General features: G+C 51.2%; 1 long non-coding RNA gene across 1 annotated transcript; it reads right to left on the bottom strand.

Moving 5' to 3' along the window:
- Positions 1-1,096: 1,096 nt before the first annotated feature.
- Positions 1,097-18,699, bottom strand: LOC131808547 (uncharacterized). The gene is made up of 3 exons (XR_009344822.1): positions 14,679-18,699; positions 2,117-2,296; positions 1,097-1,577 (listed from the first exon to the last, which is right to left on the bottom strand). It is a non-coding gene; the product is annotated as an uncharacterized LOC131808547 (long non-coding RNA).
- Between the last annotated feature and the right edge of the window lie 1,228 nt (positions 18,700-19,927).

Raw genomic sequence — 19,927 nt, 5'->3', positions numbered from 1 at the left:
TGGCATCCAGCTCTTCAAATCATTTACTGACGGCCTGTTTCCTTTCTCCTTTTAACTTTCTCCCACCTACATCGGTACTTGTATTCTTAATCTCACAGGGACACCTCTGTGTGGGACTCTCCCAGGCAAAGGGCTCCCTGTCTCCTCAGGGTCGAGGATGTGACCCAAGGAGCCTCCACATGGGGACTCAGGAGCTCTGAATGGGGATTTCCAAGTCCGTTCTAAAACGGGGCTCACCCCTTTAAGATGTTTTGGTAACGCTTTTCACAGAGACTTCTAGAAGGACCCACAGCCTTCCTTCTTTCTGCAGGTTATAAATCATCTTACCAGACCCGGACTGCTTACACTCAACATTGCACAATGGTTTCCTCACACCGTGGCTGGTGTTTACAGATGAGGAAACCCAGGCCCCCAGAGGTCAAGTGCCTTGTTGGCTGTGTGGCTCCCACATGAGTTCCTCAGGACAGTGGGATTGCAGAATGCCGGGATGGCCTCTAGTTTGCACCAGTGGGGACTTCCAGGCCAACACCTGGGAGGTCTCCTTTGGGGGCAGCAGCCTGTGTCTTAGGCTCCAAGCTGAGCCACCCCGGGCTCACCCAGGCAGCTGCAAGCTGTTCCCCTTTGCGCCCCTCCCTAGGCCACCGCTCCTCAGACTCTTGCCTTCGCCCATCTTGGACAGTGACCCTGAAGTTTTCCCAGAGGCTTGGAAGCCCCCATGCACATCACAGCCATAAAATACCATCCTTTGGGGGCGCCTGGGTGGCTCAGTTGGTTAAGAGACTGCCTTCGGCTTGGGTCGTGATCCCAGAATCCTGGGATCGAGCCCCACATCGGGCTCCCTGCTCAGTGTGGAGCCTGCTTCTCCCTCTCCCTCTGCTGCTCTGTCTGCCTGTGTCTCTCACTTTCTCTGTCAAATAAATAAATAAAATCTTTAAAACAAAACAAAACCATCCTTTGATTCAGGCCTCCCTTGCACCTTCCCTCCGGCTCAGAGACACAGATCCCCAGCCCCCAGTCCCCAGGCTGGGCCCCTCCGCAATGTCTTTTGGCTCTGCATTCTGACTCTCCCTCTCACATCGCAGCCTGGTCACAGACACACACTCACAAACATAAACATAGCAAACTGTGCAGGGAGGAGGCCAGCTGCATCCAGTGTCCACCCTGGTATTAAATGGGAGGTGACACTCTATTTTAATTTGCATCTCTTTTGCATATATTTGTATGGGCTGCTTTGGAAGGTCTCCATTTTCCCAAAGAACACAGAAAAGTAACGGGTTTGCAGGCCCAGGGAGCACAGGCCTCAGTGAGGTTCCCAAATGCCTTGGGTGGGTCTCAGGGTGTGGGTCCCGAGTTCAGGAGAGTAGAGAGAGGGCAGAGCATTGAGCTGAGGGGCGGGGAGAGACAGTGTAGAGGGAGTAGGTGGGGAAGCAGCCGTCTACAAGACCTCATAGACCTTGACTGCTTTGCTGTGGCAGGGACACCTGCCCTGTGCATCCCTCCGTGTGTGCTGCTTGGCCAGGCCCGGGGCTAGCGGGTTCTGAGTCTCCGAAAGTCCAGGTGCATGGTGAGGCCTACTCCTGGAGGCCAGATATGGTAGGTGGGAAGAAACAAGAGGATGGACACTGAGAAAGGGGAAATTTTAAGAGTCACTAAGGCAGGACCAGAGGAAAGTGGTACCCAAGGGAGTATGGCCCCAGGACTGAGGGTGTTGGGGAAGATGGATCCTGCCTTTCAGGTGAAACAGACATTGGTGGCCTGCCACAATCTGCCCTTCTACCCTGCACATCACATGTGTTTCCCACAGAACCCCAAAACAGGTTCTAGGTGAGCCAGAGTCCTGGCCTGACTGCAACCCTGGCTGGGTGACCTTGGGTCGGCCTCTGTCCCTCCCTGGGCTTTAGGTTTCCTCTTCAGCAAATCATCCATGAGCAGATGATTTCCATGCCCCCCCCCCCTCCCAAGTTATGATATTCTCTTCCACCCTGCCCCTCCCGGTTCCCTGTGGCTCAGGAAACATCTATCTCTAGGATCAAGTTCAAATCCGACGGTTCAGGATCCTTATGAATCCGGTACCATCTCAAGTAATCCGCCTCCCCTTTCCCTCTTTTCAACATACCAGCAGGCCCAGTTCCTCCAAGCCCCTTGGATGCTTGCTCCAGCCTCTTGTCCTTTCCCCCACGAAGTGCCCCCTCCTGGAACGTCCGGTCCTCCCACAGGCCAGGTTCATGGACACATGTCTTGACAGGGCATAGAAGGGCCCCGTGCATCATTGGTTGAATGTTCTGTCAATGCCATCCTGAAATTTAAAAAAAATTTTTTTAAAGATTTTATTTATTTGTCAGAGACAGAGGGAGAGAGAGCGAGCGAGCACAGGCAGACAGATAGGCAGGCAGAGGCAGAGGGAGAAGCAGGCTCTCTGCCGAGCAAGGAGCCCGATGCGGGACTCGATCCCAGGACGCTGGGATCATGACCTGAGCCGAAGGCAGCTGCTTAACCACCTGAGCCACCCAGGCGTCCCTGAAATTTAAAATTTTAAGCAAGGAGCCCTGAATTTTCGTTTTACACTGAGTTTCCCAGATGTGCTACCTGGTCCTGCCTTCCTGTCCTCTCACCTGCCCCCCTCTGTCACGCCTCTCTTGGGAGCCCTCTCTGACCCTGGAGAAGGTCTGGGCTGGGAGGGCTAGAACAACTGGCTCACGAGGAAGCATAGGAGATCCTTTGCACCTCACCGGGCAAGGCCTTATGTCCCCTGGGAAAATGGCTCAGTGAGGGGGAGGGAGCCTGAAGAACAGAAGGAGGCAGAACCTCTGGCTCTGTATGAGAAGGAAACCTGGCTTCTATTTCAGAAGGCCCTAATCTGATGGGGGAGGCCAAGCCTCTGGCTCAGGAAGACCTTAATCTCACTAGGGAGTTTGTAGTCAGGGCAGAGTGGGGGTGGGGCAAGCCCGCATTTTTGAATCTCACTTTTGTCCTCCTTTCAACCCTTGCTGGGAACAAGAGAGGAGGAGATTTGGGGTGCTTCAGGGGTGGGAAGAGGGGTACCTATCTTTTCTCTGGCCAGAGGCCCCTCCCAGGCCCCCAGGCCCCACCCTGTTGAGCTCTCTCTGCAAAGGCATCTCTCCTTGCATGTCCAAGAGAAGCCTCTACCTACATGCCCCATTGAGGGGTCTGGGGCAGCACCTTTTTGTCTGCAAACAGTCTCACTGAATGGGCTGAGTATGTCCCTTTGGCTGAAGGAGCCTGGACGGGCAGTCTTCCTGCTCCCCTTCCCTGGCCTAAGGACCTGTGGTCTGACCTCCCCAGGGCCTTATGAGTCAAGCCCCACCCCTCCCTGAAGCAGGGGGCAGGGCCAGAAGGAGCCCAATTGCTATGTATGTGGACATGGGGCCAGAAGGCCCTGCAGGAGCCTGGGGTCCTCCTGAAGCCCCAGGACAGTCTTGGGCCCCAGAGACTAGAGGAGAGGAGGTGGCTGGAGCAGGCTAGACAGCCCCAGCCTACCTCTGCCTCTCCTCCCAGCACCATCTTCCACCACAACCCTGCCCACATCAGGTAGCTGCCTGCCTCTGGGCCTCTGCTCCTGGAAATACCATCCTGCTTTTCTTTGCCAGGCAACTCATCCTTGAACTTCTGACATGAGAGTCTCTTTTCCCAGGAAATCTTAGGATCCCTGATCTGCAGGACCCCCTGGCCTTCCCCATGCTGTTCTGCTGAAAGTACTTGCCTCAGTATGCTTCTAGCCTCATCTGTTGGGCTGGGGGGCGCTTCCCGAGGATGGGGCTGTGACCTTGGCAGGCCTGCAGCTGGAGTCATGCTCATGGGTGTGGCAGGGCAGCCAGCCTGGGGCAGAAGGTGAAGGGCAGGTAGGAGCTTGAGACAAGGTGGGATTTCTTCCCTTCCAACATGTGCCTTGCAACTTCTGAACGAATGCATTGTCGGAGTGGGCATTCACAGGTGACGAAGCTGGGCCTCGTCTGGGTAAGTGGCCTGCTTGAGTCACACAGTGAGAAGGTCCGCCTGCGTGGGCTGGATTTGGGCCCAGCAATGGTGGAGACCTCTGCCGTCTGGCCCAGTATGTCCTGTACCAAGGCAGGGGGCTGAGCTAACTGACCTCTCAGAGGCCTCCAGGTCATAAGCTGAGTATCCAAGAGACCACAAGCAGAGGCTCCAACCGACTCACAGCAGCCCCACTCCAAGCCTGCCACCCCCCCCCCCGCCCCCCGACCTGCACCCTGGCAAGACAAAAGACAAATATCTTTCCTCCCACCAGCCCAACCAGCTCCCAGTTCAGCTGCACAAACGGCCCAAACGCCTCTCTGGAACCCAAACAGGAAGCTGGGGAGAAGAGGGCCAACGGCTGGGGATCTCTGAGGCTCCTCCAGGAAACATGTGGGGAGGAGGGAGGGACAGAGACAGGCCTGCTCACCCCACCGCCTGGCTCTGGAGCCCACCACAGGCCCAGTCCTCCTGCCTCAGTGTCCTATGGGAGACACTGTGGAGAGGGTATTTTGCCCCTCTCACACCTGGGTCACTCTTTTCCCTTTTTAAGAGACTTTATTTATTTCTTCATTAAAAAGATTTTATTTATTTATTTGACAGAGACATAGCGAAAGAGGGAACAGAAGCAGGGGGAGTGGGAGAGGGAGAAGCAGGCTTCCCGCTGAGCAGGGAGTCTGATGTGGGCCTCAATCCCAGGACCCCAGGATCATGACCTGAGCTGAAGGCAGATGCTTAATATCTGAGCCACCCAGATGCCCCTTACTTTTATTTTTTTAAGATTTTATTTATTTGTCAGAGAGAGAGTGAGCGAGCATGCACAAGCAGGGGGAAGGGGCAGAGGGAGAAAGAGAGAAGCAGGTTCCCTGCTGAGCAGAGAGCCTGATGGGGGACTCCATCCCAGGACCCTGATGACCTGAGCCGAAGGCAGATGCTTAACCAACTGGGCTACACGGGTGCCCCACAGGCTTTATTTTTTAGAGCAGTTTTAGGTTCACAGCAAAATTGAGCGGTAAGTACAGACTTTTCCCATCTACCCCTTTCTCCCCCACTATTAACATCCCCCACCAGAGGGGTACATTTTTTTTTTTTTTTTTAAGATTTTATTTGTTTATTTGACAGAGAAACAGAGAGCACAAGTAGGCAGAGGCAGAGGGAGAAGGCGGCTCTCCACTGAGCAGGGAGACCAACTTGGGGCTGGAGCCTGACTTGGGGTTGGAGCCCAACTTAGTTTAGGGCTTAATCCCCTGAGCCACCCAGGCGTCCTTGAGTGGTACATTTGTCACAAGGAAAGAGCCTACACTGATACATCGTTATTAACGTGGGTCCATAGTTCACAGGAGTGCTCATTCTTGGTGCTGTATATTCTGCCCCTCTAGCCTCCCTCTGCCCGCCAATCCTCCGTGCTCTGCCCATTCATCCTTCTGTCTTCCTTGTACCCAGGCAACCACAGATTTTTTTTTTTTAACCGTTGCCATAATTTTGCCTTTTCCAGAATGTCAAATGGTTGGAATTAAATGGTATGTGGGCTTTTCACACACTCTTCTGTCTTTGCATCCATGTCTTTTCATGGCTTGAGAGATTTTTCTTTTAAGCACTATGTCATTGTCTAGATGTGCCACAGCTTACTTCCCCATTCACCTACCGAAGGACATCACGGTTGCTTCCAAGCTACGGCAAGCTGCAGTAAACATCCATGTGCAGCTTTTTGTGCAGACAGAAGTTTTCAATTCCTTTGGGTAAATACCAAGGAATGCAACTGCTATATCATAAACAGTATGTTTGTTTAGTTTCGTAAAAAGCGGCCAAACTGCGTTCCAAAGTAGCTGTACCATTTTGCATTCCCACCAGCAATGAATGAGAGTTATTGTTTCTCTGTATCCTCGCCAGCATTTGGTGTTGCCAGTATTTTGGATTTTCTCCATTCTAACAGGTGTGCGGTGGTATCTCGTTGTTTAAATCCACAATTCCCTCCTAACATATGATGTTGAGATGGGTCACTTGAAAGACAGATCTTTCTTTAAATAATCCTGAGATCATATTAAATTCCTTTTTTTCCTTTTTTTCAGCTCATCCTAAAGGGTTGAGCACCCAGGATTGGAGATAGGCCTTAATCTCAGGCTCTGTTATGTCACTAGCTTGCCATCGGCCTTGGCAAGTCACTTAACCAACCTGGACCTCAGTTTCTCAGGCTATGAAATGGAGCTCACGGCATTCTTCCCACTTGAGGGAGGTATGGGCCGGGGATGGGGGGAGGGTCTCTGCCCTCTAGGATGTGGGTAATGGCTTGGCATGGCAGTCAGTGGTGAGTAAAACCAGGTGCTGAGCCAGCTGTGATTGCAAAGTAGGGAGCAGAGAGCTCCTGGCTACAGATCACACTGCACTTCCAACTTTGGGATGGGGTGGGGGTGGGGGAACTAGGACCAGAGGTTCAGAAAGTAGGACAGGCTGTGGTGCCTCATGCAAATTGCAGGCAAAACCCAGACAAACAGACAAAGGTCCTGGTTCTTGTCCCCACAGAAAAGGATTTTTTGCACTTGAAAGCATTAGCTCAAACAACAGGAGAGAGGGCTCCAAAGCATCAAGTGCTGGCCTGGACCCCTCAAAGTCCTCCTGAGCCAGCTGGGAGTGGAAAGGGAGAGTCGGTCAGCAGAGTCCCCTCCCACCCTCCTCTTTCTGGGGTCCATGGGCCCTTCAGCCTCTTGCTCCCAGCCAGGCCCTGCCCTCCACAGCCAAGACCCCATACAACACTACTCCCTCCCAACTCTCAGTATATATATATATATATATATATATATATATATATTTTTAAGATTTTATTTATCTATTTGACAGACATAGATCACAAGCAGGCAGAGGCAGGCAGAGAGAGAGGGAGGAAGCAGGCTCCCTGCTGAGCAGAGAGCCGACGCGGGGCTCGATCCCAGGACCCTGAGATCATGACCTGAGCCAAAGACAGAGGCTTAACCCCCTGAGCCACCCAGGCGCCCCAGTATATATATATTTTTGACACTCCAGACAAAGAGCAGAATGGTTCATATCCCAAGTGCTCCGATCACATCTGTTGGATTAAAAAACTAATTTAAAAAATGAATAACATATGCATGTGGTGGGTAAGTCAAACAAAGGAGAAACATTTAAAATAAAACACGCCCTCCCTTCATCTTCTTCCCAGCCTCTGTCTGAAAGCAACCAGGTAACAGACAAAAAGGTTTCGTCCACTCTAGCACGTATAAGCAGGTGTGTCTGTTAAAGAGAATGTGCAGGAAAGAAGGCTGAACTGTCACGTGGATCTTCCCTTGCTCTTTTAACTTAAGTTCACAGCTCAATATCTCTGATCAACATGCGTGGCCCCGGCCCATTCTTGGGCCATGTGTAACATACCACCTCATAGATGCATGGGGTGGGGGGCAAGTTTTCTTTGAATAGGCCTCTACGCAGTGTCCAGTCTCTTGTTAGCGCATCTGAAATGTTCACTCACCTCTTTTCTAATCATCCCTGGGCCAGAACCTCTGTTCCCCATCTCAGAACCCAGAATTCAGAGTTGCAATGAGCCCAACATAGGCAGAGAAGCTCCTGGAGGCAGAGAGGCCGGATGGCCCTGGGTGAGGCTGTCTGCTTTCTCTGAAACTCAATTTTTGTCTCTTTAACATGGGGCGGACCCTCTCTTAAGGTGGAGGTGGAGATTTTTAAAAGGTGGCACGGTCTGAAGAATGGGCCTCCTATAGGCCCTGCTGGAAAACTGATGCTATTTGATGAGACAAAACTTCCCTGGGACCTTCAGGGGACAGGAGAATAATAGATGAGGAAACAGAGGCACAGAGGGATTGAGGAACTTGCCCCAGGTCACACAGCTGGTAAGAGGGAAAACTGGGCTGGCACGAGTCAGTCGGGCTCCAGAAGCTGTGCCCGGAAATAGCGGGTGAACAGCGATTTGCTTCTGGAGGGCATGACCATGATGGAGTGTCCATGGGTTACCCACCTCCATCCCAGGCCAGGGCGGGGGGGTCTCAAGACCCTCGGCATTCCTCCTCCTCCATGGCGCCCCAGTGCCAGGGGGACTCTCTGTGGACTTGCTAGAAGGAGTGACCACAGGAAGGCTTGTAGGGACAGTTCCCAAGGAGGGCCCAGAGGAGGCCCCGATATTATTTAGCATCATTGTGTGCCAGGTGTGGTATATTTTATGCATTTAATTCTCATACAACAGACAACTTTACTGCTGGGCCATGGACATCCTGTCCCCCAAGGGTGGGTGACTGCATGGTCCCAGCATTCTAGGGGAACAGAGGGAAGCAGGAGAGGAGATCCTGGGTCCTTGGGCCCTCAAGGGCCAGGAGGAGTGGGCAGGAGGCTTCTGCTGTGGGGTGGGGGAGTGGGGGGGCCAGCCGTCGGCCCCTCGCCTTCACTTGGGCTCCCCCTTCCTTCCTGCTGCCCTGCCCTGTCTTTCACTTCGGCCAGTATCATCACTGTCTCCTGAGTCATCTTTGCTTTCTAGCTTTCTGGTTTTTACTCACCTGGTGCCCTGGTGTGAGTTTCTACCTTAGTGAAGATAATTTTCTCTTTCCCCTCCCTTCAGGGCATTCACAAGGACACACAGCCGGCTTGGTGACAACTTTTCCAAAGGGTTCTTAGGGAAGGACCCCAAGGTCAGTAGGGCCCTGAACCTCCCAGCCCACTGGAAGCCCACTGGAAACCTCCAGCCCACTGGAGCCTTGGCGGTAGGGTCTGAGTCAGAAGCTGGCTTTCCGGGAGCTGACCAGCCCACCCAGGTTACCAGCTCCCTCCTCCAACCGAGTGCTCTCCTGCCACAGACCTGGCTGGGTTGATCTTGGAGCAAAAGGCCCTGAAGGTCAAAAGACAAAGATACAGGCCTTATCTCGTGTGCCTGGGCAAAGTCAGTGGTATCAGGAGTCCCGGCCTCCCAAGACTCACTGAGACCATCCATACCTGCTTCTGCCATGACTCCTGCCCACATTTCCCAAAGGGCCTGAAGCTCAATTGAGTCAGGATGGGAGGATGGCCCATTCTAGTGGCCCCTTGCCCAGTTAGAGCCAGGCTCCGTCTCTACCACCAGAGAAAAATTCAGCACAGACAGAGCCTTACGGAGGCCCAGGTCAAAAGCACCTCCAAGTAACTGCAGCCTGTGCCCATGGCATCTTCCTCCTTTAAGGGATAGTGTTGGTCTGAAGTCCACCTCTTCCTGGAAGCCCTCCTTGGTTAACCTCTTCCCTCATTGGAGTGGAAAAATGAGAATGCACATTTTTCCTAGAGGACACTGCCCTTGAGCTGAAATTTCTTTAAAGTCTAGAAAGATGGGTTGCCTGGGTGGCTCAATCACTGTGTGTCTGCCTTCTGCTCGGGTCATGGTCGGGGAGTCCTGGGATAGAGCTCCACATCAGGCTCCCTGCTGAGCCTGCTTCTCCCTCTCATACTCCCCCTGCTTCTGGTTCCCTCTCTTGCTATCTCTCTCTGTCAAGTAAATAAATGAAATCTTAAAAAAAAAAAAAAAGTCCAGAAAGATATCTTCACAACCTCTCCCCACACAGACCTGGATGAAAAATGCTGGTCTGTCTCTTCAATGGGTCTGGGCCAGGAATCTTTTTTTTTTTTCATTTGCAATCCAGCCCCTCCAATATCTGAGCAAAGCTGTCTCTCTGGGCCTCAGTTCTTCACCTGTACAATGGGGGAAAGAGGCTTGCCCCTGCAGTACTGGCAGCTGGTGTCTGCAGACCACTAAACACAGGTCAGGCGCAGAGCGAGGCCCCCCCGCACGTACAAGCTTGCAGGTGGGACAGCACCACATGTAATCCTCTCTGTAACCTTGCATGAAGGCATGATGGCCGTTCCTGTTCTTCAGATGAGAAAAGTGGGGCTTACGAGGGTTCGTGCATTGTGTAAAGTCACAGGTTTGTGTGATTCCAGAAAAACCCTGCTCTGAACATATCAGGCCCCATAGTTCCGAGGAAAAGATTCCATTCCGTTCGTTCTATGCAGCCAGTTACTCAGTCAGCAAGCAGTTAAAGACACTGGTGACATGGCAGCCACAGAGGAAAGCCCCAGTCTTTATTTGAGCATCTTGTGGGTGCCCAGCCGGCTTTCTGCTGGGGGAGGTAGGAGGCAGAACAGGTTCCCACGTGACGTTGGTCAGATGCCACCTTCTAGGGCTGATGTGAGGGTGACCTCGTCATAACAAGGGCACCTTAAGGGACTAGGTTTGGCAGAGAATGTGCTGCATAAATTGTGACCATTAATATTAAAGTGAACAGCCAGAGAACAATGTGGGGATGACTGTGCGTGGCCGGATGTCAGGTTGTATGTCCAGAGGCACCTCAGGATCTCAGAGCAGGAAGAGAGGACCATGGCCGGTAGCAGGCAGGGAAGGCTTCCTGGAAGAGGGGGCCTCGGTGTGGTGCAGAAGGGCTGAGCTGCTGGGACCCAGCTGGAAGGCAGGTGTCTGGCCTGGGTGAGGTGTTGAAGGCAGGGAGAGATGCATCTTTGCGTGTACGTGAGAGACAGACAGGCAGAGACGGCTGGCTCAGAGGACAGAGTGTGAGCATGCACGTGAGTGGTGAGTCTGCTGGTGAGTCTGCACTGGCTCACTGCAGGGCAAGGGGCTCTACTGCCGGGCAGAGGCCTCTGGGACGCGGAGAGCCTCCAAAGGCCTTAAAGAGAAAGCAACTCTGGGGGTAAGGAAGGCAGCATGCCTCATTTGTGGGGGACGCATGGCCTGTGACAGACCCAGGACAGACCCCTGGTCTGGGCTCCTCAGCCTCCATTATCACCCCCTCCCAGGCCAGCCCCCAGGGCTACAGCAGCAGGGATGGAGGGCAGGAAGAACCATTCTGTCAGGGCCTGTTCGTGGCAGGCGAGGGAAAGGCCCAGAATGGTGTTTACATTTTCCCTCCTTTCCTTCTGGTGGCCTGGCCTGCCGGCGGTTATACCACTGCGGTTTGTTGGCCCCAGGGAGGGCCTCCATTACATAACACCTCACACAACTGCCCCTAAAACACACACTCACACTGGCACGGAGTGAGGTGTGCACACACACTCACCCACACGCTCTCGAAGAGACATACCTGCAGTCTGACACCCTCAGCTGGCAAGACTGTTGTTTCGGGGCACTTTTTGCTGTCTCCACCAACAAACCCGCCAGTGGGGCCTCCCCCCATCCCTGGTTTAAGGGGAGAGTTTTCCCAGCTCCTGGCGCTCAAGCCCCAGTGGGACTGACCCAGGCCTGCTCCGAGGCTCCTGGGAGCGGGGAAGCTTCAGTCTTTAGCATCAGCCCCAGAGCGGGACCAGTCACAGGTTGCCCTCTAAGAGCCTGGAGGTGTGGGGAGATGGGGAGACAGAGAGAAACCGGACCCCAGCGGCAGCCTCTGTCATGGAGAACTCCAGAAATCTGGAACAGGCACACTGGGAGCAAAGGGGTGGAAATGGCCTCCGAGGCATAGCGTGATGGGAGATCAACTCAGCTGTGCTGCCCTTCAGGGTTCATCTGATGGAGATACACAAGGGTCTGAGTAGAAGGAGGTTTGTGCTGCCATCGTCCACAGAACTGCACTCATGTGGAATCTTGGCGGCCATCACTAGGGCTCTTGTGCCATGGAGGACCGTGTCACCGTGGAGAGAAGATGTTGGCCCACTGAGTGTGGAGAGTGGGCCAATGGATAGGAGGCCCAGCAAGACCTGATTCTGGGAACTGACACAATGCATGAACGTGTGAGTCAGTATTTATAGCTATAAGCTCACAATCAAGTCTCTGGAGCTCCTCACGCAAAGACCTTACAGAGTAGTCAGCTGTACTGACGAGGAAGGTGAGAAGGGACTTTTCCAGATGCCAAAAGGGCTGGGGCACCCGTGGGGAAGGAGTGGGAGTGGAGTGGCATCACGGCCCCACCATTCAGGAGCTGGTTGACCTTGAGCGATGGTCTCCATTTCCCAGAGCTGTGTTTTTCTCATCTGTCAAGTGGGAGAGAACAGCGCCACTCTCACAGGGGCCTCTGCCTGTGCCGCAGTTACTGAGGCCTTTCTAGAAGCCAGGCTGGAACATGCAACGAGGAACATGATGACACTCGCGCTCCGAAGGAACTTCCAGGCTAGAGAGCCCACAGGGCCCTAACCAGCTGGTGTGGGACAGTATGCTCTGTAATCCAGCAAAGGTTTTTTCAGGGCCCCGAGGAGCTGGGATGGATGGTGGAGGGGCCAGATCTGAGGCTGAGACTTAGGGAAGGCAGAGGAAGTCGAGGGACCTTGCAGTGTTTTCCAGGCAGCCAGACAGCAGCATGGGCAGAGGGGAGGCCCATTAGCAATCATCAGCCACCAGCACTCACCAGCAGGTGAGGGAGACCCAGGGCAGGTGAGGGGCAGCCAGCGTCAAGGCAGAGACTCACAAAGCGCGTTTGGAAGCCTGGATTTGAACTGGGGGTGAGGGTGCCCTGCAGGGACTTAGGGCAGGAGGGGCACAATTGCCTGATTTATTTTTTTTTAAAAGATTTTATTTATTTATTTGAGAGAGAGCGAGCAAGCCCAAGCAGGGGGAGTGGGAGAGGGAGAAGCAGACTCTCTGCTGAGCAGAGAGCCTAATATGGGGCTCGATCCCAGGACCCAGGGATCATGATCTGAGCTGAAGGCAGACGCTTAACTGACTGAGCCACCCAGGCGTCCCTATTTTATTTTTAAATATTTATTGAGGGAAAGAGAGAGAGGAGCAGAGGGAGAGGGAGAGACTCTCAAGCGGACTCTGTTGAGCAGGGAGCCCAATGTGGGGCTCAATCCCATGACCCCTGAGATCATGACCTGAGCCAAAACCAAGAGTCAGATGCTTAACTGACTGAGCCACCCAGGCTACGTGTTTGAGAAGCTGACTCAGAACAATGAATGGTGGCTAGGAGAAGGAGCAGTGGGGGCGGGCGGGGCAGGGTGGGGGTGGGGGAACGCTCCAGCTTCATCGCTGTCCAGGCGAGAGGAGGAGCCTGAGCTGCCAAGGCAGTAAAGATAAGAGAGAGGGGTCAGTGTCTGGCTCTGGTGAGAAAGCAGAGTCATGAGCTTCAAGCAACCGATGAGGAAAGGGGTGGAGGGAACTAGAGAAAGACCCCAGCAGGACACTAAGTTCTGGCATCAGTGACTGGATGGGTGGGGTGTCACCGCTGTGGAGACAGGGACCACTGGAGGGGTCCATGTCCCTGGGGTGTCTGAGAGGAGGCATGTGCCAGGCTGTAAGGGAGGGCGGTGAGATGCCACACGCAGCGAGTGGTCCCTTCATTTCTTCTCCACTGGCACAGGTAGTCTACTGGACAGAGAGGTAGTTTTAGAATATTCTGGACTCTTGGCTGACGGAGAACTCTCAAGGGCATCATGGGTATGTTCCAGGACTGGCTTTGGAAAAGCCTGTGGCTGTCGGGCACTTGAAATGTGACTAGTCGACTGAGGAAGTGAGCTTTAAATTTTCATTAATGTATAGAAATTAAATTTAAGTAGTCATATGTGGCTAGTGCCTGCCATTTTGGACAGGACAGATGTATCTAGAATTTCTGAAGAAAGGCAGTTACCGCTCTTATCTTAAGGCTTGTGTGGTTGGGAGAGTTTGGCAGAGGCATACTAAGGGGCCTTCCTGACCCCCCCTCAGATTTGGTGCCTATTGTTTAAGTGTGGAAAAAACTAAGAGATTCAGTAACAATTTGTTACATTGCATTTATGTAGGTATGTATGTATATAGTATGTATGTATTCAATTGGGTATCAGAAGTCTAGTTGACACACAATGCTACATTAGTTTCAGGTGTACAACATAGTGATCTCTGTATGTTATACTCTGCTTACAAGTGTAACTACCATATGTCACCACAAGACATAGTTACGATACTGTTGACTATATTCCCTTTTATACCCTGACATATTCATTCCATAACTGGAAGCTTGTACCTCTCGCCCCTGTTCACCCATTTTGCTCGCCTCGCCACCCCCCTCCCTGACGTCGCATTTTTGGTGTGCCAGGTTCTCTTCTCACTACAGGAGCCGACTCACGTAAGCTTCATGAGAGCCCTGGGAAATAGGCCCGATATTTTGTAAACGATGACATCAAGCACAGAGAGCCTTGGCAGCCGGCTCCTGGTCTCACAATGGGCAGCAGCAAAGCTTGGCTTTGAACCAACCAGGCAGCCCGGATTGGGGACCACTCTGCTCGTTGTCACAGTTTCACTGGGGGGACCCTGAACCAGGCCCTCTCCTAGACACTTTACATGTGGAATCGTATTTGACGCTTGCCCAGGCTTTGCGCCGCAGGATTGTGCCATCATTCCCATTTCACAGATGAGGTGACTGAGGCTCAGAGGTCTGCTCAGGATTCCACAGGGAGGGAGTGGCAGTGGGATGAAGTTTGAAGGGAGGTCTGTGGGAGCCTCTGCTTGTAACCCCATGTCACTAGACCCCTCGCAGAGTGGTGGTGACAGTTGCCTGGAGCCTTCCCTTGTCCTAGCCCCTGAGGCAGCTCTGGGCTCACAGGGCTGTGCTTTGTAAGCTCTTGGCCACGGCCACCCCATGGATCCTCAGGCCTTCCCTGAGAGCTGGAGGGACAGAACATCCAGAAACCAGCTGCTCCCAGCCTCTCAGCCCAGAGCGATTTAGGTCTGCTTTGATGAGAGTTGATATTTACATTTTTACCAACAGCCCTACTGGTACAGAACATACCTAGGGAGGACAGTGTCCTGGGTGGTTTCTTTATCCAGGGCTCTTGTGGAAAGCCAGAAATTGGAAAGTCTCCAGAGGGTCCCCCACCTGTAAGCCTTAGTTTTCTCATCTGTGGAATGAAAGGGATACACTAAGTCATGAGTAGGTTTTTTTTTTAAGGTTTTATTTATTTATTTGACAGAGATCACAGGTAGGCAGAGAGGCAGGCAGAGAGAGAGGAAGGGAAGCAGGCTCCCTGCTGAGCAGAGAGCCGGATGGATGGATGGATGGATGGATGGATGTGGGGCTCGATCCCAGAACCCTGGGATCAGGACTTCAGCCTAAGGCAGAGGCTTTAACCCACTGAGCCACCCAGGTGCCCCTAAGTCATGAGTTTTTAAATCTTTTTAGCATTATAAATGTTTTTGTAAGTTATTTATATATATATATATATATATATATATATATATATATATATATATATTTTTTTTTTTTTTTTTTTTTTTTTCCCAGTCTACTTTCCACGCAAGGGAAATCCTTTAAAAATGTGGATGTGGTTGGGGAACCCGATAGGCTCAGTTGGTAAAGCATGTGACTCTTGATTTTGGGGTTGTGAGTTTAAGCCCCACATTTGATGTAGAGATTATAAATGAGTGAACTTAAAAAAAATGTGAATGTGGTTCTCTTACTCCCTAGCTTAAAATCCTTCAGGGTTTCCCCTGCTCTGGGGACAATGTCTGCCTTCATGAAGCTTCGAGTCAGAAAAGGAAGGACAGTATGTTCATAAACAATGGCATTTAAAGTATATCAAAGGATGACAAATGCTAGGGAAAATATAAAACCAGATGAGAGGGAAGGAATGCCAGATGGGCTGTTGTTTTAGGGTGGTCTGGGCGGCCCTCTGAAAAGGTGACGGCAGAAAACTGAAGGAAATGTGTTATGTGGAAGAGCATGGGTGGAGGGAACAGCAAGTGCAAAGGCCCTGAGACAGAGAGCAGGCGCAGCATGATTGAGGACCAGCCAGGAGGCTTGTGTGGTTGGTGCAGGATGAGGGTAAGGGAGAGCATAGACCAGAAAGTAAAGGGGTCAGGGAAGGGAGCTGGTGGGGAGGGATGGATAATGGAGGACCTTGAAGCCTCCTTGAGATTGAGATTTTATTCTGAGTGCGGATTTTGAGCTGAAGGGTGACTTGAACTAACAGTGTTTTAAAAGCACAGGTGAGGCAGGATACAGTCTTCTTGGAAATACGGGTTCATAGGCAGTATGAGAAAAGACAGGTAGAGAGGAGTCAGAGAAGTAGCCCCAGGTGATATGAAGGAGCAACAGTTTAGATTCTTTAGAATTCTGCTCCAGCCTTCCCAGTTTCAGGCATATGACGATTCCTCTGAGCTCAGTTTTCTCCTCTGCGAAATGGGAATAGTAACAGTACCTCGTCTTGGGTAGATATAAAGGACTGTCTTTAACATATGTAAAGCTTTAGTATATGACAGAAGCTCCATAAATAGTAACTACTAGAATCTTTAAGGCATTCCTACCAGGAGACCTGCGGGCCGGGCCTGAGAAGGGGAGGAGGCAAAACAGAAGGTGATGAAGCATGATGGTAATACGGTGGCCCCCCTCTTATTGCAGGGGATATGTTCCAAGACCCTCAGAGATGTCTGAAACCACAAATCATACCCTGCATATACTATGTTTTTTCCTATTTATACATACATATGATAAAGTTTCACTTATGAATTAGGCACACTAAGAGATGAACAATAACGAATAGTAAGATAGAACAATTATAACACTAAACTGTAATAAAAGTTACATGAACGTGGTCTCTCAAAATATCCTCCTATACTGTACTCAGTCTTGTGATGGGAGATGATAAAACATCCCCGTAATGAGATGAATGGAAGTGAATGATACAGGCATTGTGAAGTGCATTAGGATAATATGAGAAAACACGAGTGTAGAAATCATTGAACCAAAAATATGTTGTCCTAATAGAGGAATTGGTGGGAAGCAGAAAGCAGGCAAGATCTTCTGAGGGCTGAGCCCACTGCCCCAGCCCCAGCCTGTGCCACCTCCCTCTGTTCTCTACCCCCTAGAACCATATCCTTCTTTCCTTCCCTCTCTGGAACAATGTTCCCTCTAACCACAGGGCCTTTGCACTAACTCCTTTTACTTGGAAACTCTTTCACTGGCCCCCTTTACCTTATTAAGTGTTACTTACCCTTTGCCCTTCTTACATTTGTAAGGGCTTCCTGGACCCTAAGTGAGGTTGGTTTCCCTGATTGAGGCTTTCTTCCTGTCCTTTCCTTTTGCAGCCTCGATTTCAGCTTGTGGGTATACACTTTCTAAAAGCAAAGATATCATTCACATACACTAAAGCTCACCAGTTTAAATATACACCCACACAAATTTTAATATGTCCATGAGGCTGTGTAACCGTCATCATTATCATCATTCTGGAATATCTCCATCAACCCCAAAAGAAACACATCTACCAGCAGTCATTCCCCATTGGTCCCCTGGCTCCTGGCCACTGCCAGCCTACTTTCTGTCTCTATAGTTTTGCCTATTCTGAAAATTTCATGTAAGTGAACTCATACAATGTACGGCTTTTTGTGTCTGACTCCTTTCACTAAACATTATATTGTTGTTGTTTTAAAGATTTTATTAATTTGAGAGAGAGAGGAGAATGAGCAGTGGGAAGAGGCAAAGGGAGGGGAAGAAGCAGGTTCCCCGCTAAGCAGGGAGCTGGACATGGGACTCTATCCCAGGACCCTGGGATCATGACCTGAGCTGAAGGCAGACGCTTAATGGACTGAGCCATCCAGGCACCCTGAATATATTGTTTGTAAGGTGCATCCATGTGTCAGTACTTCATTCTTTTCTATGACTAAATACTGTTCTAAGGATTGGCCATATTTTGTTGACTTACTTATCTGTTGATGGACATTTGGGTTGTTTCCATTTCTGGCTATTGTGAACAGTGTACAAGTTTTTTTATGTGGACCTCATGAAGGCTGCATGAGGTTGAGAGGGGGAAACTAACATGAATAAAACAGTTCCGGGGGCACCTGGGTGGCTCAGTTGGTTAGGTGTCAACCTTTGGCTCAAGTCATGATCTCAGGGTCCTGGGATTGAGCCCCAAGTCAGGCTCCTTGCTCAGGGAGTCTGCTTCTCCCTCTGCTTTTGCTCCTCCCCTCCACTCCTGTTTGAGCTTGCATTCTCTCTCTTTCTCTCTCTCTCTAGTAAATAAATATAAATCTTAAAAAAAAAAATCTTAAAAAAAAAAAAAAACAGTTCAGAAAACCAATGTATCACTTTGGAAAATAGTACAACAGTTCCTCAAAAAGTTAAACATAGAGTAACTATATGATCTGGCAATTCTACTTCTAGGTATATAATGCAAAGAACTGCAAACATGTTCACACACACACATACACACAGAGACAGACTTGGACACAGGTGACAGTAGCAGCATTATTTAACAAGAGGCAAGAAGCTGGAACCACTCAAATGTCTATCAACTGATTAGGGGAGAACCCAAGAGTGGCAGATCCATATAAGATAAGATGTTATCCTGTTCTACGAAGGAATGAAAGCTGGTTCATGCTACTTCAGAAACGAACCTGAAAGGTGGGGACACTCCACAAAGGCAGGAGACGACATCGGTCAGCCCATCTCTGTTACCCCAGGGTAGGCATTTACTAGACAATCCACCTGTGGGACAGTTGAAGGGTCTCAGCCAGCAGCCCCAGCGCCCCAGCCCTCTGATGTCTGGACTGGATCTCAGGGCAGTGAGGGGACAGACTTGCTGGCTGAATTTGCCTCCCACCCGATCTGGTCCTTGGTGACACCTGCTCACTGGTGACCTGGGTTTCAGCTTCATAACATGCTGCCTTGGGAGTCTGGGGACCCTATAGGTACCCAGTAAAGTCCTGGCACTCTGGCCTGACTGGACTGGAAACTTCACCAGCAGTCGGGCCAGGAAGCTGCCACCAGTTAGTGCAGGACCACCTGCCACATCCATCAGCCCAGCGTCCCCGCCGCCTGTGCTCCGTGTTGCAGGCAGACAAACAGCTTCCCAATGACCCTACGCCTTCTTCTCAGGGGGTGCAGGGCTCAGAGACAGCCTTGCAAGCAGCCTCTCACCTGTCCCTGTGAGGGTGCTGGGATTTGGTAATATAAGGCCCTGGACCTGCATTTCCAAGCACCCCTCTCTCCCATAAAACTGACCCAGGGGAGGGGTCCCAGGTCATCCCACTGCTTAGCCAGGCCTCTTGAAAAAGGGTCTTTGGGAATTCTGTGTCTCATCAAATATTGCTGGGCTATGGAGTTTTATTTAAAAATAATTTTAATTAGCTGGAAACTAGGAGTTTAATAAATGGAAAACAGAGAAATTTCCAAGGCCACGGCTGGGAAACACTTGCTTTTAAAAAAAAATTCCGCCTGGCTTCACAGGCCAGCTAAGCACCCTGACACAAGGGCCCGATTGCCAGAGGAATCCACAAGGAAAACAAAGCTTATTTTTAGAGAAATATTTTAAACTCGGTTTCAGCGAGCTCAGGAGTTTTCTTGTCTAAAATCCTTAATATCTTTCCTTCTATTTCAGAGCTGCCTCTCACCACAGAGGGCTCCAGAACTCCTATCTGATGAGAGCTATTTCTGTACTGAGGAAAATAAAGGGGTCCCCACCCCCTCCAACTAGAGAATGGTTTCTAAATATGTCCCCGCAGTGAGGCTCAGGCGGCCTGTCCTTGGCAGGTGTGCAATGCAGTAAGGAGGGTCTGGGGTCCCTGCCGACTTGGAGGCCTGTCTGCCACCTTCCCAGCTCAGCCCTGTTCCGCCCAGCGCCCCAGAGGAAACAGATGACAGCTTGGCCACCATTTCCGGGTTTTGAAAGCAGTTTTTAACTTGAAGGAGGCCTGCTAAAAAGGGCTGCATTTCCTCTGTAGGTGTTGTTAACACCCTCACCCCCACACATGCTTGTCCAGACCCAAACATACAGCAACACCCACGGAATCTTCCTCACGCCCCACAGAGCCACATACCTAACCACACAGCAACAGCTCGCAGACACACTCACCCACAGCAACAGACACACCCTCACCCACAAACACACACACACACACACACACACACAGCAGCAGACACACCAAACCAGACCTCTACCCATACACAGACCCTTGAACGTACCTACACACACATGCACGCGCACAAACACACATACCTACACACAGAGCAACGGACACCCCCCTACCCCCACATAACCC

Source organism: Mustela lutreola, chromosome 9, assembly GCF_030435805.1.
Source record: "Mustela lutreola isolate mMusLut2 chromosome 9, mMusLut2.pri, whole genome shotgun sequence".
Classification (NCBI taxonomy): domain Eukaryota; kingdom Metazoa; phylum Chordata; class Mammalia; order Carnivora; family Mustelidae; genus Mustela; species Mustela lutreola.
The sequence above is the reverse complement of the archived record's forward strand: the minus strand, read 5'-3'. Positions and strand labels throughout refer to the sequence as shown.